A 6,280-nucleotide genomic window follows, 5' to 3' on the forward strand; every position below is an offset into this window, starting at 1 on the left:
AACAACACAAGCGCTAACAATGCTGACCTATGTTACAGAGGTACCTAGGAGGGCAGATTTGTCAGGTTAGGTGAGGATTTCAAAAGGTGTGCTGATAGCTGAGTGATAAATAGCATGTATGATCTGTAGGCAGAGGCCAGGAGATGAAAAACTATGTAAGGTAGCTTTAAGAAACTATCAGAAAAGGGGAAAATAGAAATTACATATTAGAGGAAACAGATGACACACCTCAGTTTGGACTTCACTCTGAAGACAAATAACAATTGTTGGTTTTGGGGGCAAGAGAGATAGGGAGACGTTTGTGTACTACTCTTAGGTAAAATCAATGATTTTAAATATATGTATATCACTTTATACATATATATAAATAAATGTATCTTCACCACTCAAGTTATATACCATTTCCAGCACCCCATAAGATTCTCTTGTGGAACTTCCATTGCGGAGTTAATTTCTACCCTTTTTCTCCCTGAACATAGTATCTTCAAGCTTCACCTGTCTGTGTACCAGTAGTTCATTCTCTTTTATTACTGTGTAATGTAGAGGAAAACTGAAAAATTTTGAAATGGTCTAAAAACATGAGCTCTGAAATGGTTTAAAAATTGAGTATCCAGTGAAACCATGGTGCTGCTAGCACACCCTTCTGGGATACCTGACTTGATATTTGACTTGAGTGTTCCATACCTTTCATCATCATGGAAATAACTTAGTGTTTTTAAAGATCTATTATTGTGTATAGAAATGCAAATTGTGTTCAGTGCAATGTATTTTATTACTGCACTGTGGGTTCGATCAGTTCTGCCAGGTTTTGCATCTATTTGTAAAACATTTCATTATTCCTCATTTATTATGTGCCTGCCTGCAGTACTTTGAACTTTTCTTTGAACTTTGTATTAATATCTTCCTGGGTCTCAATAATTAATGACTTAAATATTAATAAAAACCTTTGATACATTCATTTTATATCTATGTGAGAGCTTGATTAAACTAGATTTTTAAAATTATTCTTTAACAACAGTGTGCAGTTGTATGAACACAGTACAGTTTATTTATCCATTCATCTGCTGATGGACATTTTAATTTTTTCCCTTTGCCTATTATAAAGCTGCTATGGATGCCTTTGTATAAATCTTTTTGTGAATAAATGCATTAATTTTTCTTGGTAAGTATCTAGGAATGGAATTTCTGAGTCATGGAGTAACTTTGGTGAAAACAGACTTGTTTTCAAAGTGTAACTTTTTACACTCCCACCAACACCATATGAGTTTCTTACTTTCTGCATCCTTGCCAACACTGGGAATGGTCAATCTTTTTCATTTTAGCTATCTGTAGTTATTCTGTGGTATCTCATTGTGGTTCAATTCACCGTTACCAGAGAAGGTTTTTATGAAGGAAGGGACTGAGTAAATTTACATTTTAGAAAATTTTTTCTGGCTTTTATGTAGAGAATGATACTTGTATACCAAAGCTCATAGCAGCATTATTCATAATAGCCAAAATGTGGAAAGAAGCCAAGTGTCCATTGGCAGATGAATGGATAAACAAATGTGGTCTATACATGCAAAGGAATATTATTCGATCTTAAGAAGGAATGAAATTCTGATATATGCCACAACATGAATTGAACTTTTCATACTGTTCATGGAGTTATCAAAGCAAGAATACTGAAGTGGTTTGCCATTCCCTCCTCCAGTGGACCACGTTTTTCCAGAACTCTCCACCATGACCCGTCTGTCTTGGGTGGCCCTACACAGCATGGCTCATAATTTCATTGAGTTAGAAAAGGCTGTGGTCCATGTGATCAGATTGGTTAGTTTTCTGTGACTGTGGTTTTCATTCAGTTTGTCTGCCCTCTGATGGATAAGGATAAGAGGCTTATGGAAGCTTCCTGATGGGAGAGACTGATTGAGGGGGAAACTGGGTCTTTCTCTGATGGGCGGGGCCATGCTCAGTAAATCTTTAATCCAATTTTCTGTTGATGGGTGGAGCTGTGTTCCCTCCCTATTGTTTGACCTGAGGCCAAACTATGGTGGAGGTAATGAAGATAATGTTGACCTTCTTCAAAAGGTCCATGCAATACCACACTCAGTGCCCCCAACCCCACAGCAGGCCACCACCAACCCACACCTCCGCTGGAGACTCCTGAACACTCACAGGCAAGCCTGGGTCAGTCTCTTGTCGGGGCACTGCTCCCTCCTCCTGTGTCCTGGTGTGCACAAACTTTTGTTTGTGCCCTCCAAGAGTCTGTTTCCCCAGTCCTGTGTAAGTTCTGGCAGCTCTATGGTGGGGTTAACGGCAACTTCTAAGAGGGCGTATGCCATACCCAGGTCTACAGCACCCAGAGCCCCTGCCTCTGCAGCAGTCCACTGCTGACCCATACCTCCACAAGTGACACTCAAACACAGTTCTGGCTCAGTTTCTATGGGGTCTCTGTGTCCTGGTGCTCACCAGGTTTGTTAGAGCCCTCCAATCATCTCTGGTGGGTATGGGGTTTGATTCTAAATGCAATTTTGCCCCTCCTACTGTCTTACTTGGGCTTCTCCTCTGCCCTTGGACATGGGGTATCTTTTTTGGTGTGATCCAACATTCTCCTGTCGATGGTTGTTCAGCAGCGAGTTGTAATTTTGGAGTTCTCCCAGGAGATGAGCACATGTCCTTCTACTCTGCCATCTCAAAAGGCAAGATGGATGAGGATGTTTGCTATGACCAGCGCATTCTCTTGGCAAAACTCTGTTAGCCTTTGACCTGCTTCATTTTGTACTCCGAGGCCAAATTTGCCTGTTACTCCAGGTATCTCTTGACTTCCATTGGAATGGGTGAATTTGACTCAGATGACCATTATATCTACTACTGTGGGAAAGAAGCCCTTAGAGGACATGGAGTAGCCATCATAGTCAACAGAAAAGTCCAAAATGCAGTACTTGGATGCAATCTCAAAAATGACAGAATGATCTCTGTTCGTTTCCTAGGCAAACCACTCAATATCACAGTAATCCAAGCCTATGTCCTGACCAGTAATGCTGAAGAAGCTGAAGTTGAATGGTTCTATGAAGACCTACAAGACTTTCTAGAACTAACACCCAAAAAAGATGTCCTTTTCATTATAGGGGACTTGAATGCAAAAGTAGGAAGTCAAGAGATACCTGGAGTAACAGGGAAATTTGGCCCTGGAGTATGAAACAAAGCAGGTCAAAGGCTGACAAAGTTTTGTCAAGAGAATGCACTGGTCATAGCAAACACCCTCTTCCAACAACACAAGAGAAGACTCTACACATGGACATCACCAGATGGCCAACACCGAAATCAGATTGATTATATTCTTTGCAGCCAAAGATGGAGAAGCTCTATACAGTCAGCAAAAATAAGACCAGGAGCTGACTGTAGCTCAGATCATGAACTCCTTGTTGCCAAATTCAGACTGAAATTGAAACAAGTAGGGAAAACCACTAGACCATTCAGGTATGACCTAAATCAAATCCCATATGATTATACAGTGGAAGTGGGAAATAGATTCAAGGGATTAGATCTGATAGATCTGAAGAACTGTAGACAGAGGTTCATGACATTGTACAGGAGACAGGGATCAAGACCATCCCCATGGAAAAGAAATGCAAAAAGGGAAAGTGGTTGTCTAAGGAGGCCTTACAAACAGCTGAGAAAAGAAAGATGCAAAAGGCAAAGGAGAAAAGGAAGATACACCCATTCGAATGCAGAGGTCCAAAGAATAGCAAGGAGAGGTAAGAAAGCAAAGAAATAGAGGAAAACAATAGAATGGGAAAGACTAGAGATCTCTTCAAGAAAATTAGAGATACCAAGGGAACATTTCATGCAAAGATGGGCACAATAAAGGACAGAAATGGTATGGACCTAACAGAAGCAGAAGATATTAAGAAGAGGTGGCAATAATACACAGAAGAACTATACAATGAAGATCTTCATGACCCAGATTACCACGAAGGTGTGATCACTCACCTAGAGCCAGACATCCTGGAATGTGAAGTCAAGTGGGCCTTAGGAAGCATCACTATGAACAAAGCTAGTGGAGGTGATGGAATTCCAGTTGAGCTATTTCAAATCATAAAAGATGATGCTATGAAAGTGCTTCACTCAATATGCCAGCAAATATGAAAAACTCAGCAGTGGCCACAGGACTGGAAAAGATCTGTTTTCATTCCAATCCCAAAGAAAGGCAATGCCAAAGAATGCTCAAACTACTGCACAATTGCACTCATCTCACATGCTAGCAAAGTAATGCTCAAAATCTCCAAGCCAGGCTTCAACAGTATGTGAACCGTGAACTTCCAGATGGTCAAGCTGGATTTAGAAAATGCAGAGGAACCAGAGATCAAATTGCCAATATCTGTTGGGTCATTGAAAAAGCAAGAGAGTTCCAGAAAAACATCTACTTCTGCTTTATTGACTATGCCAAAGCCTTTGACTGTGTGGATCACAACAAACTGTGGGAAATTCTTCAAGAGATGGAAATACCAGACCACCTGACCTGCGTCCTGAAAAATCTGTATGCAGGTCAAGAAGCAACAGTTAGAACTGGACATGGAACAACAGACTGGTTCCAAATAGGAAAAGGAGTACGTTAAGGCTGTATATTGTCACCCTGCTTATTTAACTTATATGCAGAGTACATCTTGAGAAATGCTGGGCTGGAAGGAGCACAAGCTGGAATCAAGATTGCCAGGAGAAATATCAATAACCTCAGATATGCAGATGACACCATCCTTATGGCAGAAAGCAAAGAAGAACTAAAGACCCTCTTGATGAAAGTGAAAGAGGAGAGTGAAAGAAGTTGGCTTGAAATACAATATTCAGAAAACTAAGATCATGGCATCTGGTCCCATCACTTCATGGCAAATAGAAGAGGAAACGATGGAAACAGGGACAGATTTTATTTTGGGGGGCTCCAAAATCACTGCAGATGGTGATTGCAGCCAAGAAATTTAAAAACGCTTGCTTGCTCCTTGGAAGAAAAGTTATGACCAACCTAGACAGCATATTAAAAAGCAGAAACATTACTTTGCCAACAAAAGTCTATCTAGTCAAAGCTATGGTTTTTCCAGTAGTCATGTATGGATGTGAAAGTTGGACTATAAAGAAATCTGAGTGCCAAAAAATTGATGCTTTTGAATTGTGGCATTGGAGAAGACTCTTGGGAGTCCCTTGGACTGCAAGGAGATCCAACCAGTCAATCCTAAAGGAAATCAGTCCTGACTATTCATTGGAAGTACTGATGCTGAAAGGTGAAGGTCCAATACTTTGGCCACCTGATGTGAAGAAGTGACTGATTGGAAAAGACCCTGATGCTGGGAAAGATTGAATGCAGGAGGAGAAAGGGACGACAGAGGATGAGATGGTTGGATGGCATCACTGACTTGATGGACATGAGTTTAAATAAGCTCTGGGAGTTGGTGATGGACAGGGAAGCCTGGCATGCTGCAGTCCATTGGGTCGCAAAGAGTCAGACATGACTGAGCAACTGAACTGAACAGATGAATGAACTTCAAAAACATTATGCTAAATGAAATGTCAGTCACAAAAGGACAAATATTTTATGGTTTCCACTTATATGTGGTACTTAGAATTCAGAGAGAGAAAGTAGAATAATGGTTACTAGGATTTGGGGGCGAGGGGTGTCATAAGGAGTTACTGTTTAATAGTGGTGATAAGTTCTTCAGTTGCACAGTAGTGGTGGGTGCACAACAATGCAAATGTGATTGATGCCATGGAACTGTATATTTAGAAGTGGTCGGTGTAGTAAAGTTTATATCACATGTGCTTTAACACACACACATATATGCACAAGGCTGGTGTTCAGCAGTGGCAGTTCTTGTCTCAACTATAAGTGCAGAATTTTAATTTTTGGAAGTGACTGAGTGATGGCATGGAAAGAAGTCATGGCATTCGAAGAAGAACTTATTACTTATGTTTCCCAAGAAACACCACATAGGGCCATATGGGGAAGCACCAGGTTTGGTCAGGAGTCAGAAAGGAACAAGGGGATGCCCCAGTCAAAGCCTTTACCAGGGTTTCTTCAGGAAAGGGCAGGTATATCAGGGAAAATATGGGGTTAGCCAAGAAGTTCTAAGAAACTTTCAACCCAATAGTTTAGGATCAGTTAGTCTAAAGAATTCTTTTGAACTTTACGGCTTTGGAGCTGTCCCTAAAAGTCTGGTACCTGGCCTTGATGTAGATCCCAGAGGAGAGCTAGACAAATTTGGCTGTTAGTTTGGCCTTGTCGGAGAAGGCAATGGCACTCCACTCCAGT

The sequence above is a fragment of the Bos indicus x Bos taurus genome, chromosome 21 (genome assembly GCF_003369695.1).
Source record: "Bos indicus x Bos taurus breed Angus x Brahman F1 hybrid chromosome 21, Bos_hybrid_MaternalHap_v2.0, whole genome shotgun sequence".
NCBI lineage: Eukaryota > Metazoa > Chordata > Mammalia > Artiodactyla > Bovidae > Bos > Bos indicus x Bos taurus.